This window comes from Phyllostomus discolor, chromosome 8 (genome assembly GCF_004126475.2).
Source record: "Phyllostomus discolor isolate MPI-MPIP mPhyDis1 chromosome 8, mPhyDis1.pri.v3, whole genome shotgun sequence".
In the NCBI taxonomy this organism is placed as follows: Eukaryota; Metazoa; Chordata; class Mammalia; order Chiroptera; family Phyllostomidae; genus Phyllostomus; species Phyllostomus discolor.
Window position 1 is genome coordinate 4,457,529 of NC_040910.2, and position 17,315 is coordinate 4,474,843.

A 17,315-nucleotide genomic window follows, 5' to 3' on the forward strand; every position below is an offset into this window, starting at 1 on the left:
ACAAATATAGTGACAGATTTGCGAATGTTAAGGCTAAAAACAGAAGCTGTATGATTTTCTTTAATTACTGCAACTGACTAATCATAGCGGTAGAAGTTTTTCCTCTTTTATCAAAACACAGATTAATTTAATTAAAATGTATTCATCTAATCTCCTTTTTTAATGCTGTAGTATTTTAATTTTATAGACGTCGATCTATGGTTAACTAAAGACACTTGTCAATGACTGCATTTCTTTTCTGGCTATTACTATTATATTTTTATCACTTTCTCATTACTACTCAACGTAGTTTTTCACGTAAGGGCAGGGCATTCAAAACGATCTGCTCTGGATGTCAAGAACACTGGAGGCACCGCTGCCCGGAGAGAGCAGGCTGTGACTCCTCCTCCTTTCTGGGGGCATACTTGCACTCAGTGGGGAAAAACCACTTGAGGCCCACAGCAAGTATATAAAAGATGTTTATCCTGCGAGAAGAGCATTTTCCTTCTCTGGATGAGCTCGGGGCGAGCCGTGATTGCTGCAGTGAGTTAGCGTAGAGGGGATTCCTCCACAGACGAGGAATTTGGACGGGATGTTCTTCCAACTCCGCTTCAACTCCCAAGGCAAAGCGTCTCTTGTCTGAGCCTTTCTCAAGTCAAAGAAACTATGACTGCGTGTCTCGGGGGGAAGGGGAACTCTTCTCGTCAGATAAATCTTGTGCTAGGTGTATTTCCTGGGACCATGGCGGGTCCTGTGGGCACACAAGGGTATCTAGAGAGCAAGCTCATGATCGCATTGCAATTCAGAGTGTTGGAGGGGAGCAGAGCTGGCTGACTGCTTGAACCGAGTGTCCGTTTGGTGAGCTGTGATCCCCCCGTGCCGCATGCTGGGTCTTTGCCTATTTATAACCGGCTAGTCTTGACTTGTGAAAGCACTTGAATCTTATAAAATCCTTCAAAATATGCCAGTTATCTTCTTAGTTTTGATAAAGCACTCTTGTGGATGTGTTATACATATTTTCTCCTCGACAACAACAACAAAAAGAAGAAGTATGTGGTCTTCATAGCAAAAAAAAGGTCTTTGTGTATGTAGCATCTGTTCATTTTCTCCCTGTTTTCACTGTTTTCATCACCCTGTATCAACTGTCCATGTTTGATTGATGTTTTCTTACATCCATCACCCCTTTGTCACCTTACTCGGTCCCACTAACACATCATCCTTGTGGCTCTGGGAGAGCTTCACACGCAGTTCACAGTGTACCTGCCCTGAGTGTTGAGATTTTCTGAAATTCCATTTTCTAACAGTAAACGCATTGTTGATAATAACACAAAGGTGTGTTAAGTTTGCATGTGTGCGTTTGTATGGGTGTATACACACATGCACGTAGATGTATATTTAACCTGGTTCTAATTTTCAAAAAAAAAACTGTAGGATTTTTGGGAGGGCAAATAATTCTCCATTCTTATTTTTGTACATTAGCAATAAATCTCACTTGAAAAGAGAACCCTCTGTAAACGTTGCGGGTCAGCCTGGGTTCTAGACGGAGTGTCACTTGTTTTATTACGTGCGATACGATCAGAGGCGAAATAATTTGCGGCACCTCAGTCATGGGCAATAACGACTGCACATCAAACAGCTGAGAAGCAATCTGACTTTTACTATCACACGGTTCATAGGAAATGTGGTTATTAGACCTGAAGCAGCAGGCAAGCATGAAATGCAATATTGTTTAACACTGGATGTAAAAATTATTTGCAGGGGGGGGAAATCTTAAAAGGAAAGGGGGTGGCCAGGTGGTAGAGAGAGAAACCCTGGAGAAATAAAGTCTCTGAGAAATTATTCTGTGCTGGGCTAGGTCCTGCTGGCGATGGTCTGAGATTCTGCGTGGGGACCCAAGGAAAACAAGGATGAAGAAACTAAAGACAGCATTGCTGCTGGTCAGCCAGTTTTCTTCCAAACGGAGAAGGGAAGCTTTGATGTGCGAGAATCTCTTGTATTAGGAGGATGTCTTGAGAATCGACTGTTCCTCCAAGGCCTAAAAATATCTTCTGACTTGAAAATTAAAGAGGTCTTAAATTGTGTGCCATCGTTGAGGAGAGTAAGATTTAATATTACCTAAGCCACACGGCAGACTTAGAATCGAGTGATCATTCAGTAAAGAAAGCCTCTGAAAGGAAAGAGAGAGACAGAGGGAGATAAAGTGGGTAAAAGCTGCTCTTTCGCTCCGATGGTTGTAAAGTGCATGAACATAACTAAAAATTAGGTTTTTTTCTAGGAAGGTTGGGTGAAAAGGTAGAGAAACATCTGTGAAGTGGAAAAAAATGTATTCAAATAGTTTGCTGCATGAGTTGGTTTTAAAAATGGCCGCTAACAATTACAAATGAAGTTCAGAGTTATCCCCCAGGCGAAAGCTGCCGATGCTGAAGTAGATGATTTTTGATGGCTAGCATCATTCCATGACTGATACAGAGGGTAGGGGAGTATGAGTAAATAGGAAGGCACTTCCAAAACTGTGATTTTTTTCCATGAGTAAGGCTAGGACATTTGCTCGTAAAAAGGCTAAACTTAAAATTTCACTGCGTTCTACTAAACGGATAATGTACTTAGTTCAATGAGTATTTATGGTACAACTTCCAATCTGAAGATGCACTTACATTTGATTGCTATTGTGTGGAGTTTAGTATTTGCAATCAAATAAAAAAAAATAGTTACAGTCAAAAGCTCCAAAGTTAATTATCACTGGGAAACCAAAATGAATTTACGTAGGATTACAAATAAGGGGACAGCAGATGGGGAGCTGAAGTGTTTAAACGTCAGGAAGGGCGGTGCGCTCCGGCAGTGTGGGGAAGGTTAGATACGGCAGGCCCGGGGGGTCCTGCATGGCATGGGGTTGACTGGAGAACCCCCGAGGAAAGGGAGGTCAGCACTGGATCCAGTTTGACAGTAGAATGTGCTTCCTGCTAAGACCCGGGACAAAGCAGCGTGGGGAAGCACGTGTGCTGGAATGTGATGAGTGCCAGGCTGCCTGCCGGGTAAATCTTTTAGGCACTAGAAATGCGCAGGGCACTTGAGCAGAGGGCCCAGCGGAAGCACTGATACTCTGGGGAGATTATTTTTTGACCCGACTTCTCCCAACTGGGGGAGAGGAGCAGGGGTCCCGTCCCACCTAGAATTGTACATCTTTGTGTGTAGTTGTGTGTGTGTGTGTGTGTGTGTGTGTGTACAGTGGTTTGAGTTTTGTCCCTAGGAGTTTTCTAAACATATATTTACCTTTTTAATAATCTTAACCATTTCACTAACATAACACTAGCTCATCCAATCAGTAAACCCACATAAGTTTAGGAAGAACGTACCCATGTTGAGTAAAAATGTTCACTTGTATTATATTTAATATCTAATACTGTTATGTCAATGTGAACATAGCTGTTTTTATTAAATTAAAAATATTAAACTGGTTTTGTTGGCTGAAGATGTACCTAAATAATGTAAAGGTGAATTCTTAATACCATTCTGAGTTAGCTCCAAAAGAATCTATTTTTTAGCACATTGAAAATATCGATTCAGTTTTCTTATTTTCTGAGTTTTCTTTGAAATACTCAATTTATGCAAACACTTCTTCATCTCTAAGCCAATCACAGTAGATCTCATTTAGGGGATTTTATAATGTACTTTGGCAATACCAGCTGGAGGCGGGACCAGGTTACACACTCATATAACACTCAAGGTGAAGCCCTTTCTGAATTACAGACATATAAACTTTTAGACAGATAGTTAAAACAACAGTTTATAAATTTGATTCTAAAGTTCCAGCCTGGGCCAAACTTAGAAACAGAAATACAAAACTCACCTGTCCAGATATCCGCTGCCCTGTCCAGGAGACATACAATTCTTAACGGATTCAAGCCAAAATAGATAAACAAGTAGAAAAAGAGAAAACTCTAACAAACCAGATCAACAGCTGCATACACTGTACATCTATGTACAGAGATCAAAAAGTGATCAAATATGGAAAGGAATAAAACTGGCAGCTGAAATCAAGTGAGTGCTATAAAGTAATCAAAATCAAATCCTTACTGTGCTACCCACCGGCGGGTCTGGAACGCGGGATCAGCAGCTGGATTCACGATGGCACCACGCGTGCGCCCCGGGATCCCCAGTCCGGAATGGACGGAGCACCTGGATGGAGTAAAGGGAGATTGGGAGGTGAGGTCCGATCCAATGTTTTACACCAAAACTGTGCAATAATATGTGCTCGATATTCAAAGAGATTATTTCATTGAGGCTATTGCAATAGGAAAGGTGTCCGTTAAAGAGGAAGAGGTCAAAGAAAAGGAGGGGTCGGTAGAGACGGGCCTTGTCTCAGGGCGTGAAAGCCTGGTCGTCCTGGGCGGCGAGCATGGCCAGGAGCACAAGAAGAGGGGGTTCTCTGGCATCGCTGCTTCCAGGAACACAGGGTCCAGGTAAAGTTAACATTGTGGAAATCTCCTGATATTTACGAATGGAGTCTTCTAAAAATTTTATTTTTACAGAAAGTTACACTGATGATTTAGAGGCATGAACATTTAATAAAACAGAAAGATTTGGATAGCTTTAACAATGACAGTTGCTTCGATGTGTTTGTTTTGTTCTTGGTAATTGCATTTTTTATTGTATTTTTTTCTATTACCATTTATTCCTCTTAGACTCCCCCCCGCCTGCAATCCCCACACTGTTGTCCGTGTCTGTGAGTCCTTTTTCCTTCTTGCTCAAACCCTCCACCCCGCACCTCCCCCACCTTAGCTGTCATCCTGCTCTCTAACTAGGATTATTCTATGTTTAACTGACAATTTTTATTTTTTAAAAAGAAAGTTATATGACTACTTTCTTACTAGATTAACACTTACTGTAGTATATAAGTAACCACAAAGGTAAAATAATTATTTTTATTTTTTAAGAACGTCACCCATGTTTCTACCATTCAATAGTACTAAGTAGTAACATTTTCCCTAAAGTTTACAGAACTGTTTCTCTAGCATTAACCTGCATGTTCCCATGACTATTTTGCTATCAAAAAGTTATAATTACCACTGTGTAAAAAAATGTTTAGAATCTGTTGCGTCATTTTCCAAATTTATAGTTTGAAAAATCACATGACCCTCCCAAAGGGAACGAACCTTAAAATTATAATATGTATTTTCTACTGCCCGTTGTATAAATTAGAGATAGAATAACATTTTTATTGGAATGAGAAAGTAAACCTTGCGTACACCTCTGTACTTCTGCCCCCAGCCGCCAACCTCATGAGAACCCCCACCCCGGACTCCGCCTCTGAAACCGGCCCTCTCCCTGCTCCTCCGCGAGCACTCCCGCCCCGTGCCGCCCCGCGCCCACCAGAATCCCCGGCAGCCTGGGGGGGGGGTTATCCGGTCGTTACTGGTCTTCTTGAGGTCCAATTTCTTCTTGCAGAAACTTTGACAATTTATATTTTTTTCTGAAAAACATTTTTTTCCCATTTGGATTGCCAAATTAGCCAGCACACGTAATTATATCTGATTTTCACGTATCCTCTGAATTACTGTTTTCACCAGATCTGAGTGGTATTTGTTTCTATTTTTTTCCAAGTAATATGTTTAGTATAAGATAGTTGTGTTAATTTTTTGATCATTGCTTTGGATATAATTATTCTTTTTCCTTCTGAAAAGCAGTCACAAATTATTTTTTCTATTTTGCATATTCCAAACCTATCCATTTATAGCTTGCATTGTAAATGTTAACTCTGGCTTTTATAGCCTTTGATTGTTTTTATGTACTTATTTTTTATTATTATTTTGCATAGTAGCCTAACAACCCTTTCTTATACCACCTGTCTTTCTTTTCAGTCATTCCATGCAGTAGGAACACTTGGGAATGTCCCCCGTCCAACCCCAGACTCATTTCTCAATAGAAGTTTATGTGACTCAAAATACTTTTGAGAATTCAATGTTTTCTTTGGTTGCCTGACAGAGTATTTTTAGAACCTGTCTCTTTCTTTGATTACTCAAAATTATATTCCCTATTTACTAGCCTTCAATATTGCTTCATATATTTTATTCTTATTTTCTGATACTCATCTATGAAAAAAGATATTTCGATTTGGTGTTTATTAGGAAATATGTTTCTGAATTTTTTCCCCCATCCCTCAGTTATTCCCTTGATTTGGGTCAAATTCTCTTCCTGGATATACACGTTGGGCAGAAATGACTGACATCTAATCCGATTCCCAATGCTAGAATCTACCCTGCGGTAAAACCAGGTATCTTGCCTATTCTCTAGTTCCCAGGGGCCTGCAGGACAGGAGATGACGTTCCCGGAAACACACAGACAGCACCCGTCCTGGGACACCTGGTGTCGGTGCGTGCCTGTGTCTGTTCCGGACGTGCCTTCACCAAAGTCCCGGCCCTCTACCCCGTTCCCCCCAAGTTTATCCTGGAAACGGCAGTTTCTCTGCGTATAAGAAACAGGAGCTTTTAGGATTTGGACTGTGTTATTAGTAACACCCATAACATCACTGAGTGGTTGGAGGATTTTTAGTGCGGTGGAGCTCTTGCTTTTTTCTGAATCAGAGAGGAGCCAGTTGGACAACGCCCCGGGTTCGCCCCGCGTATTTTCCTATAGGCTTGGACTCCTTCTTCTGCTGTGGCATAATCCAGCTAATCGATTGAAATAATTACTATTCGCTTTTGTCAGCCTTGCTGTTAGTCCAAAATGTTTCTCTCGATTATGAAAAGTCATTGATTGTTGACCTCCGTTTGTGTGTGTGTGTGTGTGTGTGTGTGTGCATGTACATGCATGCTTTCCTATTTTAATTCTGCCTTGGCTGTTATTTTGGTAGGAATTTAGAAAAGAGAGCCAGTGAATGCTGGCCAGATGCCATTTTAAACTTGAATTTCCAGGCACTAGGCTTTAAAGCTCAAAGTATCTGTGGCCAAATTGTTTTCCCAAATTTTTCCCTAACTATATAACGCAACACGTGATGTGTTAAAGGGGCTAAAATGGCCAGTGTTCATTTTTGCTAATTTCATCTGTAAAAACAGTAGTTTATTTCAAAATTGTTCTTACATGTGTTCAAGTAGACCAATGGGATTAGACATTGTAACCATATTAACAATTAGTGTTTGAGCTTATTACCTGTAAGGGATGAGTAACCGATGGTATAAAAGGACATCATTTTTGAGAAGTTCTTTTTTTTAAGGATTTTTATCTATTTATCTTCAGAGAGGGAAGGGAGAGAGAAAGAGAGAGAGAGAGAGAAACATCAATGTGCAGTTGCTGGGGGCCATGGCCTGCAACCCAGGCATGTGCCCTGACTGGGAATCGAACCTGCGACACTTTGGTTCGCAGCCCGTGCTCAATCCACTGAGCTACGCCAGCCAGGGCATTTTTGAGAAGTCCTTAAAGCAGGATATGCTCAGACACCTAAGTTCAAAGCGGTCCAGAATGAATCCCTTTCATGAAGCACAAAAAGAGATGGGAGGAGGTAGAAAAAAGGCCTCTCTCTGGGCTGTGAGGGAAGAGTCCACGAGAGACCAAGTGAGAAGGCAGTGGCGGAAGAGCGCTGGGGTAGTCAGATGGGTTGTGGGGGGCATCCCAGGGACAGAAACCTGGCGTGAGTGGAATTTCCAGAGTGGAGAGAGAGCAGGACAATCTCACGTCTTTGGGATCCTGGCTTTGTGTACAGGGCACATCACTGTATTGGGAAAACAGAGAAAAATCTGGAAATACACTGCATAGATTTTGGAAGATATTTAATGGAATTTGTACTTTTTTTATAGACAATGTGCCATGTAAAATGTTCAACTAAGCTATTTAAGGAAATCTTGAAACATATAATTCTGAAATGAGCGTAAAGGGTTGGTTATTTAGGACCAAATGGAAGTAAACAGGCCATTCAAAAACATTCCACAATCAAGACAGAGTATTTTTTTAAAGCACCTAAATTAAGGTAACTGGAGTGGATAGAAAAAAGTAAGTACAAGAGTTATTTTTAAGTAAAAAGCAGCAAGATCCAGAACATGACTGGCTGTGGAAAAAACACGGGGTTACTGATTATAACTCCAAGTTTGCAAACCAAGATATCTGGAAGTATGGTTGTGCCATTCACAAAATAAGTTGAAGAAAAAGAAGGTTATATGAACAATTTATTTGCATTTTATGAATAATAAATTTCTTTGCTATTGTGATTGGAAAGACATTACCTTAGTTAAATTAAGACATTTTCAATGTAACTACCCAATTTTTGATGAGTAAATGCAAACATTGTTTTAAACGCTTTCTTTACCTGGAAAGAAACCTGTAGAGCCGACGGTATAACATTTGAAGCTGCAATTTGTTAATCATCACCATCTACTTCTTAAATATCTTACCATTCTATTTGTCGATTATACCTCCATAAAGCTTAAAAAGTTAAAAAAAATAAAGTTGTCACTTGTTAAATGACTGAATTGTGGGCGTAAATATTTGTTCATTACTTTATGTAACAGATATATTTTAAACATTCTGTTCTGTTGGCATTCAAAATTGTGCAAAGCAAAGTAGCATTTTATTCAAGACAGAATAATTTCTTTTTCTCAGGTCCCAGAAAACGCTATGAGCTGTGCTTTGTGTTAATTATTTCAGTGAGAAAAGTAAAAATAAACAGGCCGCTCTTCTAGCACTATGTTTTATTATAGTAAATAGAATTATCTGCAATATTCCCAGTTTCTTTTTTCTTCTTTGACTTCCCCATCTGTTATTTTTTATGCTTCACACCTGCTGAGTCTGTGGAAACTAGAAAAATCAACTTTTTTCAGAGATGTATATTTATACATTGCTTTGTTCTGAAACTAATAAAAATTGAAAATAGAAACTAACTCAAAAAATAAATGACTTATCTTAACTGAAATAAAATAACATTTTGATACTTCCACAAGTATGTGCATACTCACTATAGTTTTTTATTGTTGACAACATGGGTGAAATATAGATTCGCCTTTATAAATTACACATTTCTTTTTTAAATAAGATAGTGTGTTAAACTTTGCCTATTACTTAACTCTGGATAATTTAAAATATATGTACATAAAATTAGCTTCAGGACAATGGTGAAAATGATTACTATTACTTGCAGAGGTCCTATAATACAAGGGTTGGCAAACGTAGGTTTACAGTTGTGAGTACACAAAACAGTTATTCTTGTATTCTTATTTATTCATTACTGCGTTATTTATTTGTATTGCCACTGTAAACCTACTTTTGCCCACCGCTGTATATTAAGGGTGTGAACGTCCCTCACAAGCATTTGTGAGTATCACCATGTACTGCAAACTAGAAAATCTGAAAGTCAGCAAGAGCGCTAGCTGACATCGGCTTGCGGAAAAGGGCAAAGGAAGGTTTGTGTAATGAGGACGGTAATGACCTGGGTGCCGCGGCGTGGCAGAGGCACCAGCTGAGAGATGGGGTGATAGGAAGCTGCACCTTTTCTAAAGTCCGGGCGGTTCATGACGGCCTTTGTATGATCAGGATGGTGCTGAGGTTGAGCGAATGCGGTAGAAGCAGGCCACGGGGTCCTCCGACCCTCTTGGTGGCTGCCTTGTTCCTCCAGGAGCATCCGAAGAGTCCGAAGGCCTTGCACCCAGACGAGTCTACGTGATCGGGACCGGTAGAGACGGAGCTGGAGTGTGAATGGGATGACCAGTGCGCTTTCCCTGGCTCCTTCCGCCCCGAGCAACGCCCGCTGGGGGCCTGGAAGGGGGTCCTCACGGGAACGCGACCCTGCAGATGCCCGATCTCAGCGCCCAGCCTCCAGAACTGGGAGAAAGAAATGTCTGCTGTGGGTCAGCCGTGCGGCCTGTGGGGTTTTGTGACAGTTCCACGGACAGACGAAGACATCGTGCCAGCAAACTGGAGCAGCTGACTTGTAAATAGGCACACGGTGTGTGCGTGGTGGGGAAGGTGCTGTCAAACTTCTTTCCTTTCCCTTTCTCTCTCTTTCCCAGTCCTCCACCCACTCTGTTCCCATATCTGAAAGGAATTAAACAATGATTCAGAGTGAAGAATGGGCAGGAATAAAAACCACTGGCGATGACAGAAAAATATATTTTATTACCAAGACGTTGTGACTGATTAGAAGTGCAGGGAAAGAAAAGGCAAGCGTCAGGCCCTGGCACAGATTTTCTAGTCGAGGATAATCAACACCATAAACTGAACTATGACATGGAAAGGCTAGAGTTGTTATCTCTTTTTTTTTTTTTTTTTGACCAGGGGAGGAGCCAGGAGAGATGAGGAGACTGGGTTGGTGGTAACCATGGCAGAGTTGGGAAGAGACGCCAGGTGGAAATGAAGATGGGGGGTGGTATTTGACACCAAAATATGAGATTATCCATAAAGAGGGTATAGAGAAGGCCTCAAAATCTGATACACTTTTGATACACTCATCAAATTCATGGACCATTTCCCACGGCAAATGAGCACCACGGTCCGAGTGCGAAGAGCCCCTTAAAATTGTTTACCATGGGACTCAAATTTTAAAAAAATAAAAGCCAACAAAAGTCTCATGGAAACCTGGGGGGAAATAATAGGAAAACACAGATACATAGTTTCTCAAAAGCCAAGGAAATAGAAGAAACATGCAGGATTTGGTGTTGAATGCTGCAGAAAGGCCTTCTTGGAAGATGGTCAAAAATAATAGTTAACGTCTTAGGGAGAGCCTTTTTTTCTTCCTTTCTCCTCCCAGTGCCGTGCGTGGTGACTGGGAACACGAACCTGTACAAGCAGGAGCATCTTTCAGGAGGATCTTCAGTGCAGAAAAAAGACCGATGGGCCGGGAACATAATCCGGTGGAGCTGGGGTGACTCGCCCGTGGAGAGGAAAACCCTCAACGAAGAGAGCTCCTGGAGGGCCTCGGAGAGGATGCGCCTGGGGGACCGGGGACGGTGCAGGAGAGAGCGGAGTCCCGGGAGCCGCATGTGATGGCCTCGCTGTCCCAGGTAGAGAAGAGGCTCGTCCTTCTGGGTTTGTACACAGAAGGTCAAAGCCACTAAAAATGTCTAGTCGGCGGTTCACTCCCAGTACAAACGTATTTGCTCTTACCATCACGATGCCGATTGCAAGAAGAGATATGAACACCGTCTGTGCTTCCAAATCCCCCGTTCCTTCAATGCTACAAAAGATACGGTCCAGCTTTATTCTGGCAGTGCAGGTCACAAAGGAACTGGGCGGTTTCCCTTGTCTTGCTTTAGGCTGCGGTGATGAACTACCGCAGACCGGGTGCCTCGGAAGCGAGAGAAACGCATTTCTCACCGTTCCGCGGCTGGAAGCCCAGAGTGACCATGCCAGCGGCTGTTGGGATCCTTCCTCCGGGTCAGATGGCAGGCTTCTTTCTGCATCCTCATGGGGCAGGGAGAGAATGAGCGAGCCCCCTGCACCCTCACATGAGGACTCGCCCCTTCCTGAGGGCTCCACGCTCATGACCTCATGACCCCCAAAGGCCCATCTCCCCACTCTATCACACTGGGGGTTGGAGCTCAGCAGGTGCATTGGGTGCAGGGTGGGGGAGGGATGCAAACGATCCGGTCCCTAACGCCTTGTCGCAGAGAGTTGTCCTGGGAGAAGAGCAGTGATACTAATTATTCCTAGTAGGTCTGTACACGGTGCCAAAGACGAACAGAGTCGCACCGAAGAGACGTGGCCAGACAGACGGTCCAGGGGAACAGAGTCCGGCTGGCCAGCAAGATTGGAACTCAACTTCAGTTCATACGAGGTGACTCCGGGCTTTGAAGGTAGGATGAGCGGGTAGTGAGTGCGGAAAGTGGGGACTCGGTGCAGTCGGGGGAGTGAAAAACGACGCAAAGCGGGAAGAGGGCAGCTGGTCCCCGGGAACCCCGCCGGGGTGGGCAGCGTTCACTGGTGCGCATCAAAGGTAGGCCCCTCCCCTTCCACACACCGAGAGAGCGCCGGCCCTTCCCTGCTGTACTCCCGTGCTGGCTGGGGCAGGCGGCACGCCCTCTCGGCAGCCTTGAGTTCCCGCAGGCGGTTGCGTTAGGGGGGCTAGGGTCCTTCTGGGAATGTGGCCTTGGGGTGTTAGAGGCTGTGTTAGTGTTTTCTTCAAGTTGCTCGAGGCCGGTGTGGAAGCCCTGGTGGGAAGGGGCGCAGAGAAGGCTGGCAGGAGCCTGCCCAGGGAGAGGATCCTTGTCCAGGGTGACTCCTGATTCTGAGAGTGAAAACCACCACCCTCAGCACCTGCGGTTTTCTTTCCAGGCTACCAGCCGGACAGCCGCACCATCTAGCCAGAGGAGCCAGAGTTTTTAAAAACTCTGTAGTGAGTTTTCTTCTCAGAAATATAATCTCAGAATGAAATTCTCAATATCTGATGAGACGCTCTCTTGCTAATTTACAGCCTTTTTGTCTTAACTACTTTTGATAATACAACTCATCCTCTCTTGAAGCTTTTTAGCCATTGCAATAAGTTATAAAATATGGTCAGTTTGCCTGTGTAGCATAATAATAATTAGAGATATGACCGTGAATGGAAAATATTTTTACAAATACTCATAAGAGGACAGAAGTGGGAGAAGGGGGAGTAGTGTCCATTGGGTACCATGAAAGTGTTTGTTGCTGAGCAAGCTGCTTTATAAATTGTTTCCTGTATTTCTAACACCAATGTAATAGGATGAAGAAACTAACACCCAGAAAGATAATCAATCTGTCGAAAATCATGCAATTAATTTTTTCCCAAAAATTTTAAAAAGATTTTATGTATTTATTTTTAGAGAGGGAAGGGAGGGAGAAAGAGAGAGAGAGAGAAACATCAATGTGTGGTTGCTGGGAGTCGTGGCCTGCAACCCAGGCATGTGCCCTGATTGGGAATCGAACCTGCGATGCTTTGGTTCACAGCCCGCGCTCAATCCACTGAGCTACGCCAGCCAGGGCAAAAAAATCATGCAACTTATAAACAGCAAATGTTTCATTTTAAATTTGCATTTTTATTGTGAGTCTGATTCGTTATGCTGCCTACAATGTAATATTTTACAGCCTGCCTTGGCTTCCAGGTTCCCGTGGCCTGCAGCAGATTGAAATACATTGTTTTTGTCTGGTGTACTGAGAGAAACAGCCGTACGATAAGTGAAGCACTGGGGTTTCTTCTGCAAACTCAAGTTCAAATCCCTCACCTGCATGGGGAGGGTGTGCAGTCACAGGACAAACACTGCCCCTTCTTTTCTCAACAGCAAATGCACAGAAGTAGTTACCTGGATGCCCTATTATCTAACATTATTTCTAACCATTTAGCTTTGACTTAAGCATATAATAACACTGATTTCCCAACATCATAGAATTAAAATTAAAAGGTCAATAATAAATATAGCAGAATGTATATCCAGGACTTGATCCACATTCTATACTTAGAATAGGTTACCACTTCCAAACTATCAGGTTCTCAGCTTGTTAAAAGTGAAATTACTCATATGATTCTCATTTGTATAGGAAAAATTTAGAAGCACTCCCTTTTATTATCCTTGGGAATATGCCTAAGTAGTTCTTAGCCCGAATAATAACGGCCGAACTGTTTGTTTTGGAATCCAGCTCCATTCGACAAATATTTATGGAATACCTCTGTTTGCAAGGCAGCGTGATGGACATTTCGAAGGTGGTGGATCCATTCTGAAATTTCAGGGGCGGTTCTCCGATTTCTGGCTGTGTCCTCTGTTTCAAAGCTCCCATATGCAAACAAAGCAGCTTGACATACAAACTGAAAATCAGCTTTTATCCATGTCAAGTTTTTATGAGAAAAGAGATCTCTGGAAACACATTTGGGAATTCCATGGACCAGGAGGTGTGTGGGTCTACCGAGAAGGCGGTGAGTGCTTGGTACCTGGCTCTCTACCCTGGACAGCCCCACCCCCCCACCCCCCGACAGTGGCTGCCACTGATGGGGAGGCCCCCTGGCATCCCCCTCTGCTCATGTGTGGGTTTCTTCTCTGACCATTTATGCGTTTTCCGAGTTGCTCAGCTGCCAAGTCTCACACCAACAGGGTTGATCCTTCACTGTAAGGAGTTTAAGTAAAATTCCATATCCACTTCCAAAGTGATGCCTCTCCCAAGGGATTTCCAGCCGTTTGGGGGGGAAAAAAGGAAAAAACGAGGGGGTAGACGTGTCATTTGGTACTGTCTCACTTACAAATTGCTCGTGCAGACTCCGGGAGACTTCCTTTGCCCGCTTATGGCCGGCGCAGACCTTGGCTCTGAGTCACCACCCAGCCCATGCTAACCACTGCAGTGTTGGTGAAGAGCAGGCACGAGTCTCCAAAACTAGTATTTCTGCCCCCCCCCCCCCCCCACGCATTGCTAGATGTTCCTATAGGGGCAATTTCCTGCTGTCGCTGCCGTGAATTGTTGGGAAAACCACCCCCAGTTAGACCAGCCCGGGCAGCCGGAGCAGACCCACGGAGCCACCTGGTGCTGGCGTGGCCTCCGTTCCTTGAAAGCAATAACACACGTAAACCCGGCACCGACGGGATGCGAAGCAAAGCGAGGTTAAAAAGGAAAACACGTACTTTTCACTTTATTGTTCTCAGGCTCCGAGAGTGCTTTTGTGAAAAGACAGGGGGTCAGGGGGCTCAGGCTTGGGTTTCAGCCCATACTTTTGCTGGTTTAACAACGTGTGTGTGTGGTACTGACCCGGTTTAGTCCTGAATGCTGTTGCTTATCCAAAGGAGTCACATGTCCTGCCCCTTAGTTTACTAGAGACTCTTACGGGAGGCTTATTTACCAAAAAATATGAGATGGAAACTCCATGTACGTTAGCTTCAGGGTTTCTTTGAGGACAGATACATTCCTAGACTGGACCCCTGGGTCGTGGTGAAGTACAAGAATAACAACAACAACGACGACAAAAGGTGGGGAATCACACGTGGAGGGTGGCTGCACAGGGACCACAGCCCGGGGGGGGGGGTGTCCCACAGACCTGATCCCAGGGAGTCAGAGATGCTGGGAACTGATTAGTGGCTTCTACCCTCTCAGCTGATCACTTGCTGAACGTGATGAAAATGTGCTTCTGTGGTATTGTGTGAACTGCTTTCCATTCTACGGATTCTCACATCCTTATCCGTTCAGCATCTAAGGCCGTTATTTAAAACCTAACATCTCATGGGCTCCTCGTAATGTCCCGTCTGTGAGACCCACCACTTCACCAAGAAGGGGCTCGTCACCTTTGACCGCAGGGGCAGGGCTTTCTGAGGGCTCCCTGGTGCCCCGGTTCTGGGAACTGCTGGGTCCGTTGGGCGGTCCCCCCAACCCTGACGTGCCAGAGGCCGAGACTAGTCCGATCAGGTCCTGCGGTGCATGCCGAGAGCTGCTGGCCCTTATTTCTAGGCTGTTCACTGTGTTTCCAGCTTCGCGAGAGACTCAACAAGGGGTAAAAGATGACGCCCACCCGTCATTACCCCTCCCATGGACCCTCGACCTCGGGCCACGCCGCTCTAGAGACATCGAAGCCAACAGGCTGTATTTCCAAGCTCTCTGCAAACTTTTAAATCTTAGATCAGAAACTGCATTACAATCATATATTCACCTACAGTAAAGTCTATGATGGAGTATAAGGTTCTTGTATGTGAGAGTAAGACTAATAATATTGCCGTGGCGAGAGTTCTGCAAGTACGGCCACATCTTCCAGAGCCAGGGATGGACCGCAGTTTGCTCACCCATCCGCTGTCCAGGATCGAACATTTTAAACTGATGTTCAATGTTAGTTTTTTTTTTTTTTAACATTAATCGACACTACTTAGTGAACATACATTAATATTAAACTAAAATGAATATCTTGCTGCTGCTCTCCGGGCATCACTGTTTTGACGCCGCCCCCGTGATATGCGTCAGCAGAGAGCAGAACTTGCAGTCCTCCCTGCACACTGGTCGGCGGGGCCGACTGCCTCGGGCGTGGGGGCGCGACTCTGGGGACGCTCAGAGGGTCGGACCTTTGCCTGCCCCGCCCCGAGGGGGAAGGGACATCGGAGCGCAGGCCCCGCCCACGGCGCTTGGGGGTGGGGGCCTCGGGCGGAGTCCAAGACGCTGCGCCTGCGTGTGACCCGAAGGTTCACGTAAACAATTTTGTGAGGACTTTCCTGTGTCTGCCATGCTCTCATTTGAGTTTAATGTCATGTGGTTGTTCGGGGGCCGAAAGCAGTTCGCTAACAGGGATGCTGTCTGGAATTTGGGGCCTATTTTCCGGACAAAACAACTTTCGAGGCGATTTTAAGTGCCAGGTTTTCAATTTCTTTAAAATATGTGCCCTTGAAAAGGATCATTTTGTGTTTACTGAAGACCCAGAAATATTTCTTTCCCAGGTCATTGTTAGGCTGATACAGATGGACGTTCATTTTTTAATCACCATAGCGACAAAGAGACATTGATGAAACTACGCATTTGAAGAACATTCACAGGCTTATAGCTGGGACGTAATGGCTCACAGAAGAGTAAGTTCTTAGGTGCACTTGAAAGGGTTCACTTGGAGATTCGAGATAGGCATTTTGAAGGTGAGTATTTTATCTGAGACACACACACACACACACACCCCACTCTCTCCTTGCTGTGCAGGCTCCTGGCCCAGCAGGAGGCAGGCAGGGGGGCTCGGGAGCATTACCCTCGGTCTGAATTGCCCACCCTGGGGGGCAGACCACCAACTCCAGCTGAGGAGCTTTGGGCTATCTCCCAGAGAGCTTATTAGAAAAAGCACAAGGGTAAATATTCTCTAAAGAGCACATAAAATGTGGTGCTGAGACCGTGTCAAATAGCCTATAGCAAGGTATGTACAATCCGCTGCAAAAACGGTGCAGAATAAATACTTACTGTGTTTTGAGAACTAACTCATGAGCAGGGAAAGTGCCGCACTGTAAGCACCCTTGGGGCAGCGGGGGCACAGGGGTGCTGACGTAACGTCAGCCATTCAGAGACGGGGGCAGCCGTGTGTTTTCCAAACTGACATAACTATGAAATTTCTCTTCAGCTGGCTGAGAGCTTTATGAGATCGGCTGGTTTAGGGAAAACACCTGGGTTAAGCTAATGAAAATGACCATAATTTAATTTTGATAAACACTTTTCCTATTATTTTTTTGCTTTCGCACTTGAGAAACAACCCCCCCCCCCCCATGGTATAGCTAATAGTATTAGTAACTTAATTTGACAGGTAGGGAAATTGAGGTCACCACAGGTTGACTTCTCTGTGATAAGCCACGGAGTCCCTGTGATGAGCCCTCTGACATGGAGATCTGTGGGCACAGCGCTGGCTAGAAAGCGTGCGCGGGGTTCCTATCTGTGAGAGGGAGGAGAAAGAGCAGCATAAGCAATGG